Genomic DNA, 13,246 nt, shown 5'->3' with positions numbered 1-13,246 from the left:
AGAGGAGGAGGCAATGAACTCTGACTTAAGGGAGGAGAACTACTGCCTGGAGAAGAATGTTGGAGGACAGACTGGGAATATATGAAGGAAAGGAGGGGGTGTTTCAAGCAGTGGGGCCAGCATGAGCAAAGAATGAAATTCAGTTATGCATTTGAGGAAGAGCCAACACTGTCGTTGAGGGATTGCGGTATTTAGAATGGATGGGCAGTGAAAATCCAGGGTGAAGGCAAGATAGTAAAGGGATCCTGAAGGCACATAAATAGGTTGGACATTCTTTGGACAGTGAGGGTCAGTATAGAAAAGTGTCATGACTAGGTATGAGTTATGAAGATAAAAGACGGCAGAATGTTTGATCATGGAAGAGAAGACTGGAGTCATCCACCCATTCGGCTAATTGTGAACATCTCTTTAGGGACCTAGGAAAAAGGAAGATGAGTTCCCTGCCCTCAAGGAGCTCACACTCTAGGGGAATCAACCATAGTGAGAGAAGAAATGGGACAGACCCAGGCCCAAGGAGCTGCGATAACACAGAGGAGGGACAAGAGCCCGCGGAACCCAGAGCACTTCTCAGAGGGGGTGATGCTTCTGCGGAGCCGTGACGGTTCTAGAAGTTATAGCCAAGTGGATGGCACGGGAACTGCATTCTGGAGAGAGGGGGCAGCAGTGCACACGCATAGAGGTGAAAGGCCATGCCAGTTTGGGGACCACGAGTAACTCAGGATGTTTGGAACCTGGAAGATGAGTTGGAGAAATAGGCCAGAGCTAGCACGTCACAGATTTTTTTTTTAAGTCAGCTAAGCACTTTATTTTATCCTAGTGGCGTGGGAAACTCCACGAGGCAGCCCAGTCTCCTAGACCTACTGACATTTTGGGTCTGGGGAAGGGATGTAGATGAAGTTGCCAGGTAAGAGGTGATGAGAGTCTGAACTCAAGGTGTAATTGATGAATAAACAGCCTCATGTCATTCCATAGGTTTTACTTGGCAGAAAGAGAAAATGGAATAATTCTCCTGTCTCCTCAGTAATAATATTTTCCAATGATCACTCTCTACCTTGTTTGGTTATTTATGTAAACATTATGTCCTCTATTAGATGACCAGTTTCTTGAGGGAAGACTAGTGAGATGCACATCTAATTCATCTTTGTTATCTGCACTGTTCTAGGACAGGATTTACACACAGCAACCATTCTGTAAATTTGTGTGTGTATATGTGGGAGGGGGGTGGGGGTGGTATTTAAACCAAGAGAGTGCCCTCAACTATCTCTTGTTCACAGAGGTTATCTTGAGCAAGGCTTATGGTCTGTCTGCGACCTTCAGAGAAGGAAGGCTTCAGAGTGTCCCCACTGGCTATTTTCTTAGAGATGGAGGGCACTAGTCCATCTATTTCCAAAGTGCATGGTGTTCAATAAATAAAAGTTGAATGGCAATAACAACGTTATGTCATTTTCACTAGTGAGCAGATTTATATGGCAGGTCCCAAGAGTTATACCACAATGGAATGAACCTATAGAATCCTTATCTTTGGTTTCTAGAGAGACCCACAATTAGACCTGAGTTTAAAAAAAAGGACTTTATGAATCAAACAGGAAGTTCTAGATCACTGTTGAAAACAGATTTTAATATAGAGCACAAGGGAGCATCTACCTCTTAAAAAACATTTCGGTGTCATCTGTATGAGTCTCCCAGCATTTACATGCTAAGGTGCCGAAGTTTGACTCTTGTGTGGCTGCCTGATTTGCCTAACACGTTCCGATGCTTAGACAAGTCCCCCTGTCTGTGACAGCTAACTGAAAAAACAGTCACTGGACACCTAAACGTCCCTGAAGGGTTAAGATGAAGGCCTTCGAAAACAGTTTCCATGTCACTTACACAGCTTTGGAAAGAAGAGGGAACCATAGGCCAGCCTGAGTGCCGGCATTATTGGCCCAAGTCCTTGGCACAAAGCGGGTCCCCAGTAAATGGCTGTTGAGTGAATGAACGGCTCCCGTCCTCTCCTGCTCCATCTTGTTCCGTCAGTCGCCAGGTAACTCAAAGCACTCTCAAAGCCACACGTCTGTGATCCTTTCTGAGGAAAATACTACAAACATTGCTTCTAAAGAGTTGGTGACAAGGCAAAAAATCCCCTGGACAATTAGGTATGGCTAGTCTGAGGGCATCAGAGCACCACGAGGCCAGTGAGTAGAGACGTGCTCAAGAGTCCTGGACATCAGCAGAGTGAGCTGCAGCAAAGGAGCCCAATCTGAGCAGAAGCAACCCTGGGCCCTAAGAGAAGGAGGGATAATTGTCAGATGTGGTTTACAAACAACCATACGGAAAGTTCCTTGTAATATACATGCAAGGACTATAAGGAAGAGAGAATCCTGCTTGTCCTCTACTGTGCATTTCCTGGTTTTATTTGTAGGAGTCAAAATTGAGTGGCCTGACCATGTTTCTTGAAGGTAATTGTACGATGATATGGCTGTCGCAGTGTGACTGTGTGGTTGTGGGAGCCTTGTGTCTGATGCTCCTTTTGTCTACCTTATCGATGGACAAGTGAAATATATGGATTAAAAATAAATAATAGGGGGAACAAATGTTTAAATAAATTGAGTAGATTGAAATGCTGGTGATCGGTGAAGGGGAGGGGTAAGGGGTATGGTATGAATGAAATCTTTTCTGTCTTCTTTTTATTGCTTTTTCTGAATTGATGCAGATGTCCTAAGAAATGATGATGATGATGAATATGCAACTATGTGATGATAGTGTGAGTTATTGATGATATAACAAGAACAGAATGATCCTATGATAAGAATGCTTGTGTTTGTATATGGTTATGTATCATAAATACAAAATAAATAAATTTAAAAAAGAAAGGGGGGTAAGGGATATGGTATGTATGAATTCTTTTCTGTTATCTTTTTATTTCTTTCTCTGAATTGATGCAAATGTTCTAAGAAATGATCATTATGATGAATATCCAACTGTGATGATATTGTCAATTACTGATTATACATGTAGAATGGAATGATCATATGTTAAGAATGCTTGTGTTTCTTTGTTGTCATTTTTTTTTTTTTAAATTAAAAATTAATTTAAAATATTTTTAAAAATTGAGGGGCCTGAAAGAAACCCTGAGAAGATGATCTGTCCTTTGTGGCAGACTCACATGACAGTGGGGTGCACCTTCAGACAAAGGGGTAGGGCAGTGGGGTGGGGGCATATGGGAAGTGCCTTCCTATGCAGGTGTGGGAGCAGGAGAAATGGAGAGCATTACAGACCTGTCTTTCCCCCTCTTTTTTCTTCTCCTTTCTCACCAACCCGGGATATTAACTGAAATATCATACTTCCAGCACTCATCTTCTCATAATCACTGTCACATCTCCACGTGGTTCATTTCGGCAGGTATTAAATTGGATTAACAAGGAAATTTTGACACAGTCTGGATTTCCTACCAGGTATTCAAATGAAGAAGCAGTTGGAGGTAGAACTAGTAGGGACTGAAATCTAGATAAAGCAAGTTATTACTATCTAAGAGACCTTGAACAAATCACACACCTCTTTCTAGTTCAGTCATTAAATCATGTTTTCACTCAACAAATACGTATCATGTGCCAGGCACCTGTACTAGGCACTTGGGATTCATTCATTCATTCAAGAAATATTAAGTCCCTACTATATTTCGAGCAACTGGTCAAGATGCTGGGATGCTGCGCTGAATAAAAGAGGCAATTCTTGCCCTCAGGGAGCTTCTAGTATAGTGTGTAGGTGGGGGGGGAAGGGTGGAGGGGTAGGACAGTAAATAAAGAGAGGATATGCCAGGTGGTAGTAAGTGCTATGAAGAAGCATGAAGGAGGTAAAGGGATAAAGAGGGAAATGAGGTGTTATTTATATAGGCTGCCTGGAAAGGCCTTAGCAGGACCTGCAGGAAGCATATGCCGGGAAAAGGGTCACAGGAATGACTCTTATTATACAAGTTGCTCAAATCCCTTCTGGAAAGAGGCAAAGTATGAGTCAACCCTAAATGCCTTACCCACCTAACCTGGACAAAATGGCTTAAAATGAGGACAAAATTAGATGGATGTAAAAAGGATTTTTAAAAGCATGGAAGGCTATCCAAATATAAGGTAAAATTATTTATTAGTCACCATTTTTCACTCAACAACCAGGGTAGATATGTACCCCAAATCTGAAGGCCTTATCCACAAATACAATTGGTCCTGGCCTGAGTTCAAGAACTAATGCAGATGCCCAAATGTGCCACAATTTAGTGGATGCTCTCTGAGGGACTGTCTAACCTCAGCACTGCAAGGCCGGCCTGCAGCCTGCTTGCTATTACTGTCTCAGAGTAGAACAGTTCCTACTGTACTGGACTAGGTGCAATCAGAATCTCCTAACCAAGATCTGAACTGAATCTCTTGATTGACAAGGAAGTTACCCGATAGAAAATCCCTTTGTCGTTGGCGGTCAGTCAATGAAATTCATTAAAACAGGTTAATGAATTGCAAGGGCTGGTGAAATTCTAATTGGGTAGCATGGAGAGGAACCATCAAGCTACAAGGAGATTCTCATTCAGTATGTTCTCACCTTCCAGCCTCTTCTACATTTTTCCTTAAATTTAACTTAGAGGATAATCGAGAACATACACACATGAATTCAGCCTGAATATGGCATTTTGGAGGGAAACCCCAGCTGAGTACACACAAGTGTGTTTCAGCTTTGCCAGAAGAAAAATAGTTATACATTATGCTATACATGGACTATAAAGACATTTTTTTTGCAAGCATTGCTTTAAAATGTTTGAATTTTAGAACTTAAAATGTTCCATGTGTTTAGTATTCTTGTTCGGTTAGACTAAAGAGAAGTGATTGAAAAGTCACTCTCAGCATACATGCAGTATGATATTCTAGGAATGTTTAATATATCATTTTTTTTCTCTAGCTATGGAATTTGTAAACACAGCTTTTACATTCAGTTTTGAGTGTAGTCAGTGGGTCATTTATTCAATATTTGTTAGGCACCTACTACGTGCTAGTCCCTGTTGTAGGTTCAAGAGATACAAGAGCTAACTGTCCATAATTCTCCATATGTCAGTGTAGAAAGGCCATAAATGAGTCTACAAATACATACACTATAAAGTCAGGCAATGCAAAGGACCATGGAGAAATGATTCTTCTGCTTTATGCAGGGAAAGTGCACGTGAACAGGACTGCTCTTTTCCAGGGAACGCCTCTCTGATGAGGTCTCATTTGAACGAAGAACTTAATGAAATAAGGGAGAAGCCCAGTGGCTCTCTGGGGGGAACAGTGGCGTGGGCAGAGGAAGCGAGCACAGGGCTTCTGGAACAGCCCCAAGGCGACTGTGACCCGAGCTAGGTGACTGCGAGAGAGAGCAATGAACAGGAAATGGGGCCTTACACAAAACCCCATGATGGGGCTCCTGGCACCCTCGAAGTGGAATGACCACTGGATCCAGCTTCATTTGATCGAGGATGAAAGCCTGCTGTGAAAATGCACTCTCCTCACTGATTCCAGTTTCCCACATAATAACTGGTTCAGTACAAACCTCACAACATATAAAAACGGACACTTGCTATTTTCCCTCCTGGGCCCTTCCTCCAGCCTCAAGTGCCCTCTTTCATGCCCCATATTCCAAGGCTTAATTTAAACTCTTCAGAATCCTCCTCTAACTCCTTCCACCCACACTGACCTCCTTTCTGCTACCTGGAGGCCTCCACTGAGCACTCCTTTGCCATCCACAGACTCGTGTCCTTCAGGGAACCCTAACATTATACGTGAAAGAGCTGGTGTGCAATTCCCCGTGTTTTCCCAAGGGGAATGTTCATCAAGCCCATGAGATTAAAACAAATGAGCCGTAAATATTTATAAAGGTTGAGGATCGCTGCTCTTGACCAGTGTTTCTCAAGCGTTGAACAGGCACACTCATCATCTGCGTTTTATTAAAGTGAAGAGTGCAATTCTGTGGCTCTGCTGGCCTGGGGACCATACTTGGTAGCAAGAGACTAGAGTATTTCTAGCCAGCACTTGCTTGTATAAACTGGTACATTGCTCTCTGTCTCCTTAAGCAGACTGCAAGTTTCTGGAAAGCAAAGGCAGTGCTGACACTACTTGGCTATTCTTCCACTGAAGGGACTAAGAGAAAAACAGCCCAGGGTTAGGCTTCACAACTAATATCTGCAGATATGAGTATAGATAGGCTATATACTCATTTTCTTAGTTTCAGTTAGGTTTCTCCAGTCACTGCCTATCTTCCAAGGCTTTATTAAAGCCTTTCTGTAATTCAGAGCAGAATCTTAGAAACTCTAAAATCTTCGAGAAACAAAGCTTTTCTCTCTCTTACACTATGCAATCACCCAACGTATGTTGAAATCTAAACTTATCACATCTAAAAGTCATCATAGGCATGTACTCATTTGAAAGGATAATTCACTATAGAAGGGTGTTCTCACTGAAAATCTTCAGCACATAAATAGCATGGATCGTCAAAGAAACCAGGAAAGATCAAATCAGTGCATCCAGGTACTTGGAGCAGGTTTTGGATAAATTGTTTAGAGTCCAGAAGTCTCATAAAGAAAGGGCAAAGGCGGGCCGCGGTGGCTCAGCGGGCAAAGTGCTTGCCTGCCATGCCGGAGGACCTCGGTTCGATTCCCGGCCCCAGCCCATGTAAAAAAAACAAACAAACAAACAAAATACAATAAAACAAGAAAATGTTTAAAGATGTTTCCCTTTCTTCCTCCCTTCCTTCCTTCCTTCTCTCTGTCTTTCCTTCCCTTCCTCCCTCTCTCTAAAAAAAAAAAAAAAAAAAAAAAAAAAAAGAAAGGGCAAAGAGGGAGAGGGAAGCGGTAAGGAACAAACACTGTAGAAAAGTGAAAATGGGGTTTTGGAATAAAATTGCTCCCTCAAACAACCTGCAACTCCATATTTACACTAGCTGTAAAAGAAGTTATTTATTTAGTCATGTGGAAATAAAGTAGCCATGCGGAAATAAAGTGGGTTTTTTTTGGTTTGTTTTTTGTTTGGTTTTTTTACATGGGCAGGCACCGGGAATCAAACCTGGGTCCTCCGGCATGGCAGGCAAGCACTCTTACCTGCTGAGCCACCATGGGCTGCCCAAAGTGTTTTTTTTTTTTTTAACAGCAGCTAACAACAGAGCAAATGAAAGAAAAATTTTACGCACAAGACATACGTGTAAGGAATGTCTTTCTGTGTGCAAAAGGAATTTTTCATATGGTATTTCATAAATATATACACATACTATTTGTACTTATTAAAATACTATATGTAATGAAAGCTATGCATAAATATTTATAAAATACCTTTATCTATAGGCCAATAACATTTAATATTGTTCAATAAATTCATGTATAAAATAAACGCATTTGTGCCAAATGGAGCATATATTTTAAAAATTGAACCCCAAGTAAAATTCTCAGGAATCTGGAGTAAAACCCAGGTATGTGCAAAAGGAAACTTCGGAGCAGTTGTCACTTGAAGAAAGGAAACAGTGCCTGGTCTCTTATCTTCATAGACTGCTTTGCTTGTAACACTTCTAACATCCCTTCAGCAAAGTTTCGAACTTGACTTCCAACCTCATGGCCACTTGACCTGCCAACTATTATTTTCATTGAGGCTTTTAACATTCCACCCAAGTATTTTGCTTCCCAGAGCAGTTGTGTCCGTTTCCTTCTCACTTCACCTTAAGGTCAGCCGTGGTTTACAACGCCGGCTTAATGCGCACCCCCTAGGGTTTCAGGCAGACACAGGGGCATTCCCGTAATGACCGCAGGCTGGCACCGCTCTGGAGATTCATGATCCCTGGGGATTCTCTGCTTTGTGCCAGGATTTCCATCCAACCTTAGAGTCCCAGGGCCGGGCGGGGACCGGAGCCTCCAACTCCCCCAGGGTCCCAGCCGGCGGGACCTCTCACCCTGAAGAGGCCGCCCTTCCCGATCGCCATTCATTCTCCCGGCAGCAGACAGGAAGAGGCCGGGACGCGTTAAGAAAATTAACATTAATTAGGCGGGTCCAAGCTCCGCCCGGGGCGGAGGGGCGGGGCTTGCAGAGGTCGCGGGCGTGACGGGCGGGTGCAGGTGCCGCGATGCGCCCAACAGTCGCTCCGGCCCGCCTTAGGGAGGACAGCCCCCCCACGCCGGCCCGGGATTTGGCCAAGTCCTTCCTGGAGACCCCGCAGGAGCGGGAGAGCCCTCACCCCGCGCCCCGAACAGGAAAGACCTGCCGCGTCTGCGGTTCTTCCCGTGCCCGCTTGCTCAGGCGCGTCTCCCGTGTGCCAAATCCACCCTCCGGGTTTTGGCTGCGGCTCCGAGGGGGCGCGAGCTGGAAAGTGGCAGAACGCGACCACCGCCCCTCCCGCCACGCGGGCGACCACAGGCTCGGGAGGGGCGGTTGAGTGGGACCGGGAGCTCCGAGCGCCCGGGCAGCGGGCGGAGGCCCATTGTCTTCGGGCCCCGAGGCGCCCACACTCCGGGGTCCCTTTTGGAGCCCAACGCCCCGCGACGTTCCTTTGTGCCGAGCGCTGAACGCGGCTTCGCCTCCGAGGGGCGCCGCATCCCCGAGGGCGGCGGTGGGGAGGGGAGGACGCGCGCCCATTGTCCTCCGGGGGCCCGCGGACCCCCCCGTCCTCGCCGCGCGCGTGCGTTCGGCCGCCCGCCCGGGGAGGGAGGGAGTGAGGACTGAGGGGGAGGGGGGCTGGGACGCAGGTACCGCCGCCGGGTGGGTCCGCTGGGCCGCCCGGCCCCGCCCCCCGCGCCGCCCCCGCCCTCCGCAGGTTCAGTCCTCGCGTCCCGCGGCCTCGCGCGCAGTTTCGCTCCCACCTTGGATCTCCGCGGCTGCCCGAGCGGGGCTGGGGAGCGCGGCGGCGGCGGCGGCTGGGGGCGCGTCCGGAGTCCCGGTCGCCGGCCGCGGGCGGCTTCACGCCATCTGGGAGCGGGCAGTGCTGGGAGGAGGCGCGGCGCCCGCCGACCCGGCTGGATCTGCGTGCGCTCGCGTGCCCGGGGGCTGCGGCCCGGACCCTCCGGGGCTGCTGGTGAGTGGCTGCCCCCCAACGGTTCCTTTCTCTCCGTCTGTCTGTGAGTCTGTCCTGCCGACGGCCAGGGCCGCTTCCGGTGTGCTAGGTCTGGGAGCGCCTCGGGGCGGGCTACTGAGGGCATCGGCTTCCCAGCTGGTGTCAGAAGGACCAAAGGCGGCATAACGCAAGCCGGGTGGGGGCCGGGCACACACCGGGACGCAGAGCACCCCCGTTGGTGCCCACCACTTTTCAGGGTGGGGCCGCGCGGTTGCGCTGCACCCTCCCCGAGCCATTGACAGAGCCGTTTCTGGGCGCGTAGTGCGTTTTTCCAGCAGAGAACGAGCCGCGCTTGGCTGCCGCGCCCCTCCCGTTGTGGGTGGGCACCGGGCTGGGCCGCACTTGGGTGCTCGGTGTGAATCTGTCGTGGCGGTGCCCGCCGGGGGCCCACCCGGCGCCGAGAGAGGGCATCACAGCCGCAGCTCCAACCTGCAGCTCTCTGCTAGTTGCATTTTTTTTCCTCCTCCGAAGGTGGTTTCGGAACAGCTGAAGCGTGTTTCAGCGTTTTTTGTTTTGTTTTTCCTTTTTCTCCTTGAAACTAAGTGTCTTGACGCAGACAAGTATCTGACATGAGACTGAATGGATCTGGCCAGTCGTTTTCTCGTTATGAATTATTATACTCGATCCCCCTCTCCACTTTGGGAGGCATGTGTTTCATCTTATAAATAGAAAGTAGCATATTTTTTGGCAGGACCTCCTTTATACTGTACAGTCTAGGAGAGGTCAGTTTAAAAATAAATATGCATTGCAATGTTACATTACCGAGAACCAGGCGGTGGAGCTGGGACGGGCTGCGTGCACAGCAGCTTCAAAGCCGGGAGCGCAGCTGTGTTGAAAAGCGTAAAAGCCCCAGAGTGCAGCCGAGGCTGACAGTCAAGTAATTACATTTTGTTTAAGGGAGAGAAAAAAAAGTGAGTGAATTAAGAGGAGGGCGGGAATAGTCATATTGCAACACATGAATCTTTGCGGCCCTGACGTGTGTTTGGGTGCTGGGTTGCGGCTGTGTGCAGAGAATATGGGGAGCTCTGGGGAAGGAGGAGGGAACTCATGTATGTGTTAGAGAGACAAAGATTCCTTCCCTGTCCCTGGCTCCCCATCTCCTTGCTGTTAGGCCTCACAGTATTTAAAGAGTTTCCTGGGGGTGCTCTCTTTTAAAAAGAACAAAAATTAGGAGGGGAACAGATGTCTGTAATTCAACAGCAAAGCCAGCCTTCTGGACTTCGCTTTAACATCACAGGAGACAAAAGGCTTCACCATGAAACAGACCAGCCCACACTTAATGGAACATTACTTGAAGTCTCAGGAGTATTACTGAGCTGACTTAAAAGAACCGTGGGGGTATTCTAACTTATAAAAGTGTTTTAATGTGACAGCCAGGAAATGGAACTCCTGTCTTCCGGACGGTTCCAAGGTCTTCTCTTTAATACTACCTGTAATTTTTTTGAGTTCATATTGGCAATTAATCAGCTGCGCAGGTATGTGTGCGACACAAACCCTTTTCTGGATAGATTTAAGCATGCAGAGATGAGTAGGGGCAGCTGTGAGATGTTTAACACTATTACATGTAAAATAAGTGATTTAAATACCACTTATATATTCAAGGAATGTTGAAATTTTTTCATTAAATCTCCCAAAGAAGGTAGGCTTCCCAACAGGCTTCCCTGGTGGAAGAGAACACTCAGTATAGCCTCTGGGCTCACGGATCCGAACTTTAGAGGAGAAAGTTTGGAAGCTTTGCTGGTTCCATGGCAGTTGTCTGTTTTCTGGTGGTGTCATCTGCTAGAGATTTGCATTATGAATTCCATGATTGGAACATGGTGCTGCAGCAGCAGCTACAGACATGAAATGAGGTGAGCTCCCCCTTTGCTTGAAGTCTGAGCAGTGAAATTCTGTTTTTGTATCTCAGTGGAACATGTAAAGGCAGGGAAAGTATTAAGTGTTGCACATTTTTTGCTACTTATTGTGAATTTAAAGGGTGCAAGATGAGTAAGCACAGAGCCATAAAAATGATTACAGAAGTGCTCATATGAGCTGGTTTGACCTATCTGCTCTCTAACTTTCCCTTTAATGTGGCGTTTTGTTCTATGTCCAGCATGCTCACAAGAGCTGCCCCTTTTTTCCCTTACAAAATCAGTGGTGTTGTGGATACAGTTGTTTTAACCTCTATCACCCAAAGATTTCTACCAGGCCATAATTTTTCAGAAGCCCTTTACCCATTAAAATTCTAGCCATAGCAGTGATCCAGTGGGTGGAAAACAATTCATGACCTGAGAAAACTCCAGGAAGACTGCTCTGAATTTGTTACGTATTATTAAAATTGTTGCTTGTAGTTTGATTTCATGTTGCTTTGGCCTAAGTTCTTTCTAACCAGAATCCTGTGGACCTGTTTTTTTCCTGCAATGATTAATTAAGAACTGAAATCTATTTTTAAATGCAGTATGTTTGCCAGAGAACAAGTGTAGCCATTCAAAACTGCTAGATTCAGCCAGCTACTTTATCTCCTTTACCAGGCACTGAAACCCAAGAATTCTCCTAACACATCCCACTGTCGGGACAGGAGCTGTTAAAGGTCCTTTCTGGGTGGAGCCCATCTTAGCCCTTCACTTTTTAACTTATTTATTTCTAACAGTTATCCTATGGAGGAGGAATTGTCAACATCCCATTTTATAGATGTGGAAACTGAGGACAGAGCAACTGTATGACTTGCCCAAAGTCACACAGTAAAGAACATACCAAAACATGCACATGCAATTTAACAACACAGTATGTGCATGTATGAGTGGCTGATCCCCCAGCTTTAGGAGAAGGGGATGGAAAAGGACCCTTTTAAGAAACCACTCTGAATCAGACTGCCCCGGCTTATATCCCAGCTCTCTTGTGTGACTTTGGGCAGGTTACTTAGCCTTTGTTCCTCAGTTTATCATCTGTGAAACAGAGATACGGATATTACTGTAAGGATTAAATGAGCTAAACAATACAAAGCGCTCAGAGCGGTGTCCGGCCCAGAGGAGGTACGGGAAGAGGCGGACGTTTTCCTTGTTGCTTTCACTGTTAGGCTGGGTGCTTAATACTGGTTCTCTCGTTTACTGTTCGTAGCTATTCTTTGAGATAGGTGGGATGGTTCTCATTTTTCAGGTGAGAACACTGGCCGAGAGATTTAGTAGCTTGGCCAAGGCACACAGCTCAGTGAGCAGAATCAGAGTTTGAATTCAGGTCTTTGTAAATACCACACCACCACCACCACGGAAAGAGGGGCATGGAAGCTTTTAAATCTGATTCCTGTTACGGCTTTTGGCCTCTGGCAAGGAACTGTATCTCACAGTACCACCAACAGAAGGAAAATGACAGTAATTGCCAATGTGAATTATCTTGTTAAAGATAGTTACAATCCCACATGTATACCATCAGTCTTTTCATGCAGTGAATCAAGCATCCAACTGCTAGAGCTAATATGAGCAATTTAAACCATAAATGAAAAAATTTTCTAGGTAAAAATACAGGACTCTGGAATGAGAAAGAAAACCATGCTGTAGTCAGGGAAAGAAATTGGGGGTGAGGAGGGGGGCAGGGATGAAGTAAAGCTCTCCTGTGGACCGTATCATTGCTTCAGAGCTCTAGAGAATCGGGGTGTGGGGTCCAGTAGCCAAGGCTAGATAGTCACCTCCTTGGGGCCAGGAACCACATCCACAGTGCCTGGTGCCCTGCTCCCTGGCTTGTTAGACATTTACTGCATGGATAGTAATGATTCTGCTCCAGAATCTAAAGCAAAAGGCAGGAGCCACAAGTAAGCCGGGTGGGAAAGCCCTTGGCTCTGTCCTTGGCGGACGGCAGGCTTGTTCTGCATGTGCCCCGGACCCCGCCAGATAAGCTTCTGGCATGGAGGGTGGAGGGGAAGGCGGCCTTCAACCCACAGGTGCATCCTGGGTAGCCTGAGCCGGGGGCCTCGGCAGCCTTTTTTGCTGCAGTGGTCTGTGATTAGTGGGCATCTGCACGAGGACCGTGTTGGGCCCAAGCTGGGGTTCCAGGAAGAAACTTTGAATAACTCATGTTGCCTCAAAACCGAGAGTATTAGCCTCAGAGCTGTCCAGCTGCATTTGGAAGCTTTCCTTCTCCTGCCCCCACCCCTTCAAAGCTACAAAACCAAACACCCCATAAACCAGAATGAGTA

At 46.7% G+C, this 13,246-nt stretch overlaps 1 protein-coding gene and 1 long non-coding RNA gene across 2 annotated transcripts in view; one reads left to right on the top strand and one right to left on the bottom strand.

Annotated features, from left to right (window-relative positions):
• Nucleotides 1-233: 233 nt before the first annotated feature.
• On the bottom strand, nucleotides 234-8,564 carry LOC143661486 (uncharacterized). Its single transcript, XR_013164629.1, has 3 exons — nucleotides 7,693-8,564; nucleotides 3,258-3,427; nucleotides 234-2,262 (listed from the first exon to the last, which is right to left on the bottom strand). It is a non-coding gene; the product is annotated as an uncharacterized LOC143661486 (long non-coding RNA).
• A 383-nt stretch (nucleotides 8,565-8,947) lies between these two features.
• The window catches only part of CDC42EP3 (CDC42 effector protein 3), a 28,381-nt gene continuing 24,082 nt past the window's right edge, over nucleotides 8,948-13,246 (top strand). The window contains exon 1 of the mRNA XM_077134014.1: nucleotides 8,948-9,039. The gene's annotated coding sequence lies outside the window, so the exon portion shown is untranslated. The remainder of the gene's footprint in view (nucleotides 9,040-13,246) is intronic.

Source organism: Tamandua tetradactyla, chromosome 17 (genome assembly GCF_023851605.1).
Source record: "Tamandua tetradactyla isolate mTamTet1 chromosome 17, mTamTet1.pri, whole genome shotgun sequence".
NCBI lineage: Eukaryota > Metazoa > Chordata > Mammalia > Pilosa > Myrmecophagidae > Tamandua > Tamandua tetradactyla.
Note: the sequence above shows the minus strand (reverse complement) of the source record. Positions and strands in the feature narration are given on the sequence as shown.